Source organism: Pan troglodytes, chromosome 3, assembly GCF_028858775.2.
Source record: "Pan troglodytes isolate AG18354 chromosome 3, NHGRI_mPanTro3-v2.0_pri, whole genome shotgun sequence".
Lineage (NCBI taxonomy): Eukaryota > Metazoa > Chordata > Mammalia > Primates > Hominidae > Pan > Pan troglodytes.
Genome location: NC_072401.2, coordinates 71,524,120 through 71,537,923, shown reverse-complemented (window position 1 = coordinate 71,537,923; position 13,804 = coordinate 71,524,120).

Sequence of the window (13,804 nt, the reverse complement as noted above, 5' to 3'; positions counted from 1 at the left end):
GCACTGGCAGAAGTGGCCTGGCAGCAGTGTCTAGGGGGGTCCCATTGTGTCCAGAATTGGTGGGTTCTTGGTCTCACTGACTTCAAGAATGAAGCCGTGGACCCTTGTGGTGAGTGTTACAGTTCTTAAAGGCAGCGTGTCCGGAGTTTGTTCCTTCTGATGTTCGGATGTGTTCAGAGTTTCTTCCTTCTGAGGGGTTCATGGTCTCACTGGCTCAGGAGTGAAGCTCCAGATGTGCCACCTTAAGAGCTGTAACACTCACTGCAAAGGTCTACAGCTTCACTCCTGAGCCAGCAAGACCACGAACCTCCCAGAAGAAAGAAACTCTGAACACATCCAAACATCTGGAGGAACAAACTCCGGACACGCTGCCTTTAAGAACTGTAGCAATTACCATGAGGGTCCACAGCTTCATTCTTGAAGTCAATGAGACCAAGAACCCACCAATTCCAGACACATTTTGGTGACCCAGATGGGACAATCACCTATCGCTGAGTGCTGAGACCATCACCCATAGCTGAGTGGTGAGACAATCACCTATCGCCAAGCAGTGAGTACCATCGGACCCCTTTCGCTTGCTACTCTGTCTTATTTTTTCTTAGAATTCGGGGGCTAAATACCGGGCACCTGTCGGCCAGTTAAAAGAGACTAGCGCAGTCGCTGGACTAAAGATACGGGTGTCAGGCTTTCTGGGAAAGGGCTCTCTAACAACCCCCGCCTCTTCAGAGTTGGGACTGTTGGTTTGCCTAGAGCCAGCTTCTGCTTTTCCTGTACTTCTGGGCTGAGCCAAGCATTGACAGAGAGGAAAGCCATGCAGCTCTGGGGTACCGACAAGTTGGTTGACCCTGCAGCCGTGAGTGGAACTCTCAAAGTCATGTTGCCCAAGCGAGACTCGCCCATCTATCCTATCTATCCTGACCCTTACCCCTGGGTCCTAATGCCTGCCAGACAAACTTGCCCTTGCCTCTCTTCTCAGAGGTTAGTCCTGCTTCTAAAAATTGCTACCTGTGTCTGGTGCTTTTCTAGTTTCTCCTGTAAGAATGATTTCTAGTATAAACTCCAGGACTCTGATACCTTCTTTAGGCACCTGGGCTCACCAATCAGAATGACATAATTTTTGCCCAAAACCCCATTGTAGTGGGTATTACATGGAATTTCAGGATCCCTCCTCAGACTAACAGGCCTAACAAAAGCTATTCCTGAAGCTAGGATATGGGGAGCCTCAGAAATTGTATCCTTCCTATTCATATAAGTGATGACAAAAGGTGTCACTCTTCCAACCCTGGAGATCCCTTCCCTCCCTCAGGGAATGGCCCTCCACTTCATTTTTGGGGCATATCATCTTTATAGGACAGGGGTAAACTCCCAATAGTAACAGGAGAACGCTTAGGACTCTAACAGGTTTTCGAGAATGCATTGGTAAGGGCCACTGAATCCGATTTTTCTTGATCAGTCCTCCTCATGGTCTAGGAGGACAGGCAAGGGTGCAGGTTTTCGAGAATGCATCGGTAAGGGCCACAAAATCCGACCTTCTTTGGTCCTCCATGTGGCCTGGGAGGAAAACTAGTGTTTCTGCTGCTGCATCAGTGAGCGCAACTATTCCTATCAGCAGGGTCCAGGGACCGTTGCAGGTTCTTGGGCAGGGGGAGAAACAAAACAAACCAAAACCATGGGTGGTTTTGTCTTTCAGATGGGAAACACTCAGGCATCAACAGGCTCACCCTTGAAATGCATCCTAAGCCATTGGGAACAATTTGACCCACAAACTCTGAAAAAGAGGCAGCTCATTTTTTTCTTCACTATGGCTTGGCGCTAATATTCTCTCTCTGATGGGAAAAATGGCCACCTGAGGGAAGTACAAATTACAATACTGTCCTGCAGCTTGACCTTTTCTGTAAGAGGTAAGGCAAATGGAGTGAAATACCTTATGTCCAAGCTTTCTTTTCATTGAAGGAGAATACACAACTATGCAAAGCTTGCAATTTACATCCCACAGGAGGACCTCTCAGCTTACCCCCATATCCTAGCCTCCCTATAGCTCCCCTTCCTATTAATGATAATCCTCCACTAATCTCCCCTGCCCAGAAGGAAATAAGCAAAGAAATCTCCAAAGTACCACAACCCCCCACCTCCCCGGGCTATCAGTTATGTCCCCTTCAAGCTGTAGGGGGAGGGGAATTTGGCCCAACCTGGGTACATGTCCCCTTCTCCCTCTCTGATTTAAAGCAGATCAAGGCAGACCTGGGGAAGTTTTCAGATTTTCCTGATAGGTACATAGATGTCCTACAGGGTCTAGGGTAAACCTTTGACCTCACTTGGGGAGATGTCTTGCTACTGTTAGATCAAACCCTGGGCTTTAATGAAAAGAATGTGGCTTTAGCTGCAGCCCGAGAGTTTGGAGATACCTGGTATCTTAGTCAAGTAAATGATAGGATGACAGCCGAAGAAAGGAAGAAATTCCCTACTGGTCAGCAAGCCATCCCTAGTATGGATCCCCACTGGGACCTTGACTCAGATCATGGGGACTGGAGTCACAAACATCTGTTGATCTGTGTTCTAGAAGGACTAAGGAAAATTAGAAAAAAGCCCATCAATTATTCAATGATTTCCACCATAACTCAGGGAAAGGAAGAAAATCCTGCCTTCCTCGAGTGGCTACGAGAGGCCTTAAGAAAATATACTCCCCTGTCACCCAAATCACTTGAGGGTCAATTGATTCTAAAAGATAAGTTTATTATCCAATCAGCCACAGATATCAGGAGAAAGCTCCAAAAGCAAGCCCTGGGCCCTGAACAAAATCTAGAGGCATTATTAAACCTGCAACCTTGGTGTTCTATAATAGGGACCAAGAGGAACAGGCCCAAAAGGAAAAGCGAGATCAGAGAAAGGCTGCAGCCTTAGTCATGGCCCTCAGACAAACAAACCTTGGTGGTTCAGAGAGGACAGAAAATGGAGCAGGCCAATCACCTGGTAGGGCTTGTTATCAGTGTGGTTTACTAGGACACTTCAAAAAAGATTGTCCGATGAGAAACAAACTGCCCCCTCGTCCATGTCTACTATGCCAAGGCAATCACTGGAAGGTGCACTGCCCCAGAGGATGAAGGTTCCCTGGGTCAGAAGCCCCCAACCAGATGATCCAACAACAGGACTGAGGGTGCCTGGGGCAAGTGCCAGCTCATGTCATCACCCTCACTGAGCCCCGGGTATGTTTAACTACTGAGGGCCAGGAAACTGACTTCCTCCTGGACACTGGTGCGGCCTTCTCAGTGTTAATCTCCTGTCCTGGAAGACTGTCCTCAAGGTCCGTTACCATCCGAGGAATCCTGGGACAGCCTGTAACCAGGTATTTCTCCCACCTCCTCAGTTGTAACTGGGAGACTTTGCTCTTTTCACATGCCTTTCTTGTTATGCCTGAAAGTCCCACACCCTTATTAGGGAGGGATGTATTAGCCAAGGCTGGAGCTATTACCTACATGAATATGGGGAACAAGTTACCCATTTGTTGTCCCCTACTTGAGGAGGGAATCAACCCTGAAGTCTGGGCATTGGAAGGACAATTTGGAAGGGCAAAAAATGCCCACCCATTCCAAATCAGGTTAAAAGATCCCACCACTTTTCCTTATCAAAGGCAATATCCCTTAAGGCCTGAAGCTCATAAAGGATTAAAGAATATTGTTAAACATTTAAAAGCTCAAGGCTTAGTAAGGAAATGCAGCAGTCCCTACAACACCTCAATTCTAGGAGTACAAAAACCAAACAGTCAGTGGAGGCTAGTGCAAGATCTTAGACTCATCAATGAGGGAGTAGTTCCTCTATATCCAGTTGTACCCAACCCCTATACCCTGCTCTCTCAAATACCAGAGGAAGCAGAATGGTTCATGGCTCTGGACCTCAAGGATGCCTTCTTCTGTATTCCCCTGCACTCTGACTCCCAGTTCCTCTTTGCCTTTGAGGATCCCACAGAACACACATCCCAACTTACAGGGACAGTCTTGCCCCCACGGGTTTAGGGATAGCCCTCATCTATTTGGTCAGGCACTGGCCCAAGATCTAGGCCACTTCTCAAGTCCAGGCACTCTGGTCCTTCAATATGTGGATGATTTACTTTTGGCTACCAGTTCAGAAGCCTCATGCCAGCAGGCTACTCTAGATCTCTTGAACTTTCTAACTAATCAAGGGTACAAAGTGTCTAGGTTGAAGGTCCAGCTTTGCCTACAGTAGGTCAAATATCTAGGCCTAATCTTAGCCAGAGGGACCAGGGCCCTCAGCAAGGAATGAATACAGCCTATACTGGCTTACCCTCACCTTAAGACATTAAAACAGTTGCGGGGGTTCCTTGGAATTACCAGCTTTTGCTGACTATGGATCCCCAGATACAGCGAGATAGCCAGGCCCCTCTATACTCTAATTAAGGAAACCCAGAGGGCAAATACTCATCTAGTAGAATGGGAACCAGAGGCAGAAACAGCCTTCAAAACCTTAAAGCAGGCCCTAGTGCAAGCTCCAGCTTTAAGCCTTCCCACAGGACAAAACTTCTCTTTATACATCACAGAGAAAGCTGGGACAGCTCTTGGAGTCCTTACTCAGACTCGTGGGACAACTCCACAACCGGTGGCATACCTAAGTAAGGAAATTGATGTAGTAGAAAAGGCAGGCCTCACTGTTTAAGGGTATCTGCAGCAGTGGCCGTCTTAGTGTCAGAGGCTATCAAAATAATACAAGGAAAGGATCTCACTGTCTGGACTACTCATGATGTAAATGGCATACTAGGTGCCAAAGGAAGTTTACGGCTATCAGACAACGGCCTACTTAGATACCAAGCGCTACTCCTTGAGGGACCGGTGCTTCAAATACACACATGCATGGCCCTCAACCCTGCCACTTTTCTCCCAGAGGATGGGGAACCAATCGAGCATGACTGCCAACAAATTATAGTCCAGACTTATGCCACCTGAGATGATGTCTTAGAAGTCCCCTTAACTAATCCTGACCTTAACCTATATAACAATGGAAGTTCATTTGTGGAGAATGGGACCCGAAGGGCAGGTTATGCCATAGTTAGTGAAGTAACCATAGTTGAAAGTAAGCCTCTTCCCCCAGGGACCAGTGTCCAGTTAGCAGAACTAGTGGCACTTACCTGAGCCTTAGAACTGGGAAAGGGAGAAAGAATAAATGTGTACACAGATAGCCAGTATGCTTATTTAATCCTACATGCCCATGCTGCAATATGGAAAGAATGGGAGTTCCTAACCTCTGGGAACCCCCACTGGATGCCACAGGGAAGTTATGGAGTTATTGCACGTGGTGCAGGAACCCAAAGAAGTGGCAGTCTTGCACTGCCATAGCCATCAAAAATGGGAAGGAGAGGGGAGAACACCATGACCCCTGGAGCCACAGAGGGCGTGTGTTACAGTGTGCTCTTTTAGCTTCGCTATCCGCAGACAGATTAAGTACCTAACAGCTCAGTGGAGGGTCAGGGTGAAAGCCTTTTGCACCCACCCTCTTGGAACACAAGTTCTTGTCTGGTGTCCAGGAAGAATGAGATTGTGTGAATGAATCCAAGGGTGGTGAATAAGGAGGATTTTCTTGAGGGGTGGAAGTGGCTTTCAGTGGGAAAAGGAGATGGGAAGGGGATGTAGTGGGAAGATGGCCTTCCCCTGGAGTTCAGCCATCCCTGCAAAGTCCTGCCGTGAAGCCATTCCTGTAAAGTAAAGCTGCTTCTCTCCAAATCTGGTTGCATCTTCTCTTCACTCTTTCTCTGCTGCTCTGCCATGCTGCCACTCTGCTGCACTGCCAGTGGAGCCTGGGGTTTTTATGGGTACAGGATGGTGGGTGGGGTGGACTAAAAACAACATCCAAGCAGGAGAAAAAGAACGCATTTTCTCACTTTGGGCCATGTGTCCAGGCTTGAGGATACGGCTTCACCAGGGACCCCACCACTTTCTGCCTAGTATTTCCCTGCCTTCTGTCTGTATCAACATGGTGCTTAGGGCCCTTGTTCTTTCTTCCAGTCACAAGTTTACCATAGAAATTTTGTTGAAGAACTTCAAGAATCCTTTCACAAGTATCTTCTTTGATATCTTTGATAATGATGAATGTTGTCTTTAAATAAGTTGTCTTTGTTCAAGGAACCAAAGGCTAGCATGAACTGGAACAGAGGTAGAGCAAAGTTGAGACAACTTTATTTATATTAAAATAATAATTTGGTAAACTCCAGGAGAAGTGCTCTAACTTTACTGACATTCATATTTTGACCCTTAAAACAGACAATATGGGGTAGGATGTTCAATTAGAGCACAGAAAAATTGGGGAAAAGACAAATCTCTACTATCAAAAAGAAGATGCTGGAAGGCTACCTTCCTGAATAAGACTACTTGGGATATAAAATCTCACATGGAAAGAAAGAAAAAGAAGGTTCTTTGCCTGGCTAACTGGAATTAATTCTTCACTCTCTAGTTGCTCTTAAAGCATCTACTTTCATTCATTCAGCAGACAATTTTGAGTATCACTTTGTGTCAGACACGATTCTTAACTTTAGAAATCTACAATAATAATGATTATGAGAGTAGACAAATTTCTTGCTTTTAGGGAACTTACTTTCTAGGGAAAGAAGGCAGAAATAAACGAATAAGAAAATAAATATATAACATTCCAAACAAAATTTGGAATGAGTGTTAGGAACATTCATTCAACATAATTATTTCACATTTATTATGTGCCACGTGCTATCTCAGATCTTGAAAATACAAAGAAGCAAAAAACGTTCTACCCTTGGGAATTTACAGTGGGAAACATACACAGGAAAGGTTAAAAAAATAAAGCTTCGCAGAACAGATGTAAAATACAGGAATTTATGACATTCTGGTTATTCAGATTCTATCCTAGTGTCGTGATAATTGAGAGGAGACCATCAGGGTGAGCCATCTTTGATTCATCCTCAGAGCTGAGGGCAATGTTGTAGTCCAGTAAATACAGTACCTGATCAATTGGCAGCCACATGCTTGATGATATGACTTCTCATTACTGAATTTAGATATATTTTTATAATGTCAAAGCAACTGAGAAGTGAAAGAGCTATGGATATTCTATAGAGCAGCACTGTCCAATAGAAATATAAGCCACAGATAAAAGATACATATATAATATAAAATTATCCAGTTGCCTAATAAGAAGTGAAATACATTTTTATAATACATGTTTTAACTAAATATGTTCAATATATTATCATTTCAACATTTAATAGTGTAAAAACTATTAGTGAGATGTATACATTATTTTTTCACACTGAGTTTTCAAAATTGAGAATTTCCACTTAAGCGTAATCCAATTTGGACTAGTGATATTTCAGTTACTCTGTAGCTCATGGTTACCATATTACACAGAAATATATTGATTTTTTCCTCACAGTGTTCCTAGACATCTACCTCAGAGAAAAAAAATAGATAGATAGATAGGTAGATAGATTTTGATATAGTTATAGATCTTCCAGCTTATTTTTAATATGGCACCTGGCAATTTTGGGGACTTTTCTGTTAGTTATGTTAAATATTTGGTAAGTATCTTCAATGAGTTACAAGGTAGTAGACATGTGTATGTGGAAAATCATGGAGCCATAGCTAAATTAAAAGGTGAATTTCTGAGCATCTCTCATCCCTGCTAAATTATTGTGAATTTCTGGATTTCTGAGCATCTCTCATCCCCACTAAATTATTGTAAAACTATGAGTTATTTTATGAATCACACACAAAAAAAGGATTTTCTTTCTTTCTTTTTTTTTGGTCCTATAGTAATGAGAGTATTAACAGCGAGGCTTACGTGTTCCAAGATTTTCTGAAATTGCAAAGTACAAAGTAACAAACTAGAAACTGCATTTTTCCTGATTCCTCATTGAATTACATACTCACTAAGTGCTGCCAACTTGCTGACTACATGTATTTTTAAGACCAAGAGGCAAAAGGTGAGTATTCACCATTGACCTGCTTGTCAAAATCACTGAACAATTTTTCTAGATGTTGACAGTTTGTCTAATTTTTTCTTCCTGTGTTGTCCTTACCTCCTTCTCTCTCAGGTGTTTTCTATCTGTGCCTTTCAGAGTGTTTGTTCAGATGATGCCTGAATTTACAAAGTCACTAAAAAATAAGATTTAACTTTGTCAATCCAGAACTGAAAGCCTACTATCTGGAAAGTTAAATTGTGGATGTCACAGTCATTTATAACCAGTATGCAACATTAAAAAATAATATACGTTTGATATTCAATTAATATATTATTTATAATTATTATCCTTATTTTATATTGAAAATACTAAGAATGAACTGTCCTCCAAATCTAATGCAACGATATTCATATGGGATTCAGATTAAAAAGTTATTTTTCTATGTGTATAATTTGATTCATTAAATGAAAAAAGTTCATTGCATTATTCTTCACAGCAATAATTTATGACTAACTTCTATTTTTAATTATTTAACTGAATATTTCATTGATACCAATATAAAAATTTTTTCTTGCTGCTAACCATACCCCTACCTTTGTTTCAGGTCAATCAATATTGAAGCATTGATCTTATCTAGGTTACAACTTTCTCCTCATTAATACAACTTGAGTACACTCAATAAACAAACTGAAAATGCAGCCATTAAATACACACAACAGAATACATCATAAAACTTTCAACTTTTCTCTTTGTTGATTTACTGATGAAATGTTCAAACTCTTCAAAAGCTTTTAGTATTACCTGAATATATTTACTTCTATTCACATCATATTGAAGCACTTTATTCAAGGTATTAACTTGAGAAGGAAAAGTTCTGCCAAATTCCTCTAAATATCGTCATTTGTTAGTTACTGTACACAATTTTAAGTGGATTTTCTTCTCAATACAATTTTATTTTGCTTTAAATTTTTTGATCATTATTTGAAATTTAGGGATTAACCAAGTTTACTAGCTGATATTTTAATGATTCTATTACCAAGTTCCTTAAACAAGTCTGTGAATGTCATTTTATTTTTTTCCCTGAGACTATACATTCTTACTTATATCTCTATTCTATACTACTGAACTGTACCTTTCTTTGAAATTATCATAATTAGTTATTTAAATGTATATACCTCTTTTGTTTTCCTTTGGTGTTAGAATCCATAGGTTTAACAATGTTAGTATTTCTTTCCCCGTATTTTATTTGTTACAGCATGCTATAAAAGCTTTGTGTAAACGTTTAAAATTTCATTAGATGTTTTATTAGTTACGCTTCATGCTATTTTATAAGGTAAGAGAAGCATTACTATTCTACAGCTAAAAAAATGACACAATAAAGAGTCAATTGTAGAAATTTCAAATGATCTATTCAAAATCTAGAGGCTTTTGCAGTGGACCATGTTGCCTCCAGAGATCCAGCGCCCCAGTTACCTAGATAGACAGATAGATTAATAAAAAGGAATTTCTTGGCATCATTTTAATCTACTTATTATAAACCTATTCATTAAGTAGTTAGACAATAAAACAAAAACTTGGTAAGGGGATGAGCACAGTGAAAGCAGGATATCTTACTGTCAGCAGGCTAAAGTACAGAGCTTACATAGGTTCTCAGGATGTTTATTATGGCAAAGATTCACAACAAATAATTTTGTCCAAATGAGAAACATTTAAAAGAAAGGCAAAGTAAGGTATAGAGAGTGGGCCAAATTATATGAAAGAGTTTTTATTTACATTGTCTTAACTTTTTATTTCAAGATTAGATTCACACTACATTGAAAGAAAAAAAAAAGGCACAGGTTCTGTGGATGCTCCACCGTTTCCCAAGTGGTAACCTCTTGAGTAAACTGTAGGACAGCATTAAAACCAGGAAATTGTCATCCACTAAATTTACTACATATGCTCATTTGTGTAAACATGAATGTGGCAAGGGATGGTATGCAGAGCTATAAATGCACATCACATGTATGGACTCATGTAACTACCACCACAACGAAAATACAGAGCTTTCTACCACCACAGGCTCCATCATGCTAAGTTTTTGTGGCCACACCCAACCTCTCTCTTACTCCTATCCCTAACCCCTCAAAACCACCAATATGTTGTTCATCTTCATAATGTTGCCATTTAACAATGTTAAATAAGTGAAAGACTATAGTATCTAGCCTTTTGAGGTTAGCTTTTTTTTCCCACTCTGCATAATGACCTTGACATTTATCCGGGTTATTCTATTAGCCCTATATTTTTTTCTATCTTTCTCCTCTCCTTCTGTAACTACAGTGATATGAATGCTAGATAACCCTGCTTTGGTCTACCAGTCCTTGAGGCTTTGTGTTTTTTCTTTGTTTATGTTCTCTCTGTTGTTCAGATTGAGTAATACCTGTTCATCTGTCTTTGAGTTCGCCAATTCTTTTCTCTGTCATCTCTACCCTGCTATTAAGCCTATCCATTTAAGTGATTTTTAGTTTTGTTTTTCTTCAGTTACTGTGTTTTTCAGATCTGTGATTTCTTTTTTAAATATCCTTTATTCTTTTGAGAAGATTTTCTATTTTTTAAATTCATTTCAACAATGTTCATAATTGTTCACTTAATATTTTTATGATGGCTGCTTTAATATTCTTGTCAAGTTATCCTGTTGATTTCAAAGTTGGTATATCTTCATTGTATTTTTTAATACAAGCTGTGATTGTCCTGGTTATTGGTATGATTAGTGATTTTTTTATTGTATTGTAGACATTTTGGGTATTATGAGACCCTGGATCCTATACACTGTTTTTTTTTCTTAACAGGTAGTTTCCCTAATGCATTGTGCAGGTTCCAGTGTGGGTGTGTGTTCAGATTCCTTTTGGGACTCGCTGATATCACCAGAGCAAAATTAGAGTATTAAATCATACTCCTCTATTCAGACAGGTGGGGAACAAGTTCAATTTTCCCTAGTTCCTACTCACACACTGTTGGTGAATGCTGAACATGAATTTACACTACCTTGCTCTTCTAAAGTGGGAGGTAATATCAGCTCACCCTTTAGCCACTGACATCATTAAGGGCAGAAGTAAAGGACCAACTTCTACCACCTCATTGCTGCGTAGGAATGATAGCTGAGCTTTCACTAGTCCCACTGATATCAAGGAGGTGTAGAAGTTGAATATAGACTAACCCCACACTTCACCATCTTGGTCTCTTTGTGATGTTGGTGGGAGTGGAGGATCAGCTCCCAGCTGGATCCTACTGACAGCAGCTACATAGGAGAGCAGAGCCTTATGAGTCCCTGCCAGGTCCGACCCACAGATCCTGGCTGAACGACGGATAAACAAATGTACTCTGACACCGATATCCAGTGAAAGAGCAGGCTAGGGGACAGGCTGCCAACAGACACCAAGGAGGGTTCTGTGAAGAGTCAGCAGCTGCGGCCCTGACCAGATGGCACTACAGGCATTTATTCAGTATAGATATAATGACAAAGGCCTTGAGCCAACACACTTGTGGATAATTAACATGGCTGCCCTCCCCAGAGAGAGCAGTCCTGCACGTGAATGATCAAAGGTCAGTCTTAGGAAAACATGAGTAAACAAGCTACTTAGATAAACTCCTCTACATTCCCTTGTTATTTTCTTTTAACTATTAGGTCAAGGTAAGAGGATCAAGCTGCCTTCAGCCATAACCCTTTCCTAAAGTTCTTGCAGAACCTTCCGGCCTTCCAAGAAGGTTTGCATCTTTCCTATAATTTTTTCTTGTAATTTCTCCCACCACGATGACCAAACTCTTACAAGCCCCACCTTACATTGTCTCACAATCTTGTGGCTTCTGGATGGGGATGGGGCCCACTTCTCCACCAGGCTCTGCTTTCACCAGGACAAGATAAGTGGAGTATGGACTAGCCACCTTGTCAAGTCTCATTGATGCTGAATGGAGTTGGAAGCTCAGCTCCCTGCTGGACCACCATGACACTATCCCTGCAGGTAAATTAGAGCACTCCCTGATTCTGCAGAGCAGAGGACTAAAATTCAGCTCTCTGGGACACAATGACACTACTCTGGCAATAACATTAGCGGATCTTTTTTTTTTTTACATTAAATGGTGGATGGAAAAACAACTCTTGTGGTAGGCAAACTTAAAAATTTCCCCCTAAGATTTTCCTTCTTAATCCCTATGTCCATGATATAATGAGACATCTTGCCCATGATTATGTTATGTTACATGGCAATATGGATTTTGCAGATATAATTAAGGGTGCTAATCAGTTCACACTGAGTTAATCTAAAGGGAAATTATCTGACTGGGCCTAATCTAATTACATGAGCTCTTTAAAAGTAGACACATTTCTTCTATCTGGTAGCAGAATGGGAAAGTCAGAAATAGTCAAAGCAAAAGTAATGCATATATTTGTGCTGGCTTTAAAAATGGAAGTGCAATGTTCAAGGACATGGTATCTAGGAGCTGAATGCAACCCCTAACCAGTAGCCAGCATAAAAATGGGGACCTCATTTCTCTAACCACACAGAAATTAACTCTATCAACATAAAGTAGATTGTTTTCCAGCACCCAGCTTAGAACCTATTCCAGCCAACACCTTGATTTCAGCTTTGTGAGCTCTTTAGACCAGAACTTAGTTGAATCAAACAGACTCCTATACTCCAAACTGAGTTAATAAATGGATTTTTTTAATCTACCAAATTTGAGGCAATTTGTTATTTTGAAGTAAGAAATGAATACAAATGTGGTCCATGGAAGTTGCTGCTGCCATGACAAATATATAAAAATGTGGAATTGGCAATAAAAAGCCGATATACTTCTATATTCAGTACCAGAAACAACACCCATAGAGGGGAATCTGAGTGCTGCCTGTTTTTACTGAGTGAAAGATATAAGATCAGCTTCCCTCTAGGCTCCACCAATATTAGTAAGTAGAAGAATCTAAATGCTACCTCTTGATCCTGAGTTGTGGGAGTAAGATGGAAGATTATTTCTCTCCTTAACCCTACTGAAACAAATAAGGGGGCAAAATCAGTTTCTGTATGATATTCTACTCTGTTAGGCCACTGTTTTGCTGGCTTCCTGAGTAGAAGGAACAGACTCATATTGATGTATGTGTGTGTGTGTGTGTGTGCTGTGTGTGCTGACATTGCTACTGTGTGTTTGTGATTTGGTGATCTTTTATTTCTGTGTGTATGTGTGCTTTTCGGTGGTTCCAAGTTGCAGGCAACTCCAGCACTCTTGTAGGATATATGAAAAGCATAAAGGAAACCAGGGAACTCACCCTCAGGTTGTTCTTTAAGTCTAGAGGTCCCTGGGAAGTTTATCTTCTTATTTGCATGTGGTAATTGTTAATTTTATGTGTCAAGTTGATTGGGAAATGGGGATTCCAGATATTTGGTTAAACATTATTTGGGTGTTTCTAGATGAGATTAATATTTGCCCTAGCAGACTGAGTAAAGCAGATTGTATTTCCAATGTGGGGCATTTTGTGCTTTGTTTTGCCTGATAGATTCAGTGAGTCCTATCCAGAAACAGGACCAGAAGGACTGTGAAGTAAATCACATAATGTTTTTCACCATACATTCAATAATATTTTTTTAATCAAGCTAGCATAGATGACAAAGTTAGCTTTAAATAGAGAAAAAATTCCTAAGAGATGGTGGGAAATGGGGGAGTGGTATTGCCAGTGGCAATAATTAAAAGTAGAGTGAGAGCAATTGATTATATGAATAAGAGGTTCAGAGGTTTTTCTAAGACAGGTTTATTAAACTACATGATTATGTCCCTTGAGTGTCATCCCTGGATCACTACCAAAGCCATCCATACTATAGCACCTTACAATATGTGAATCTC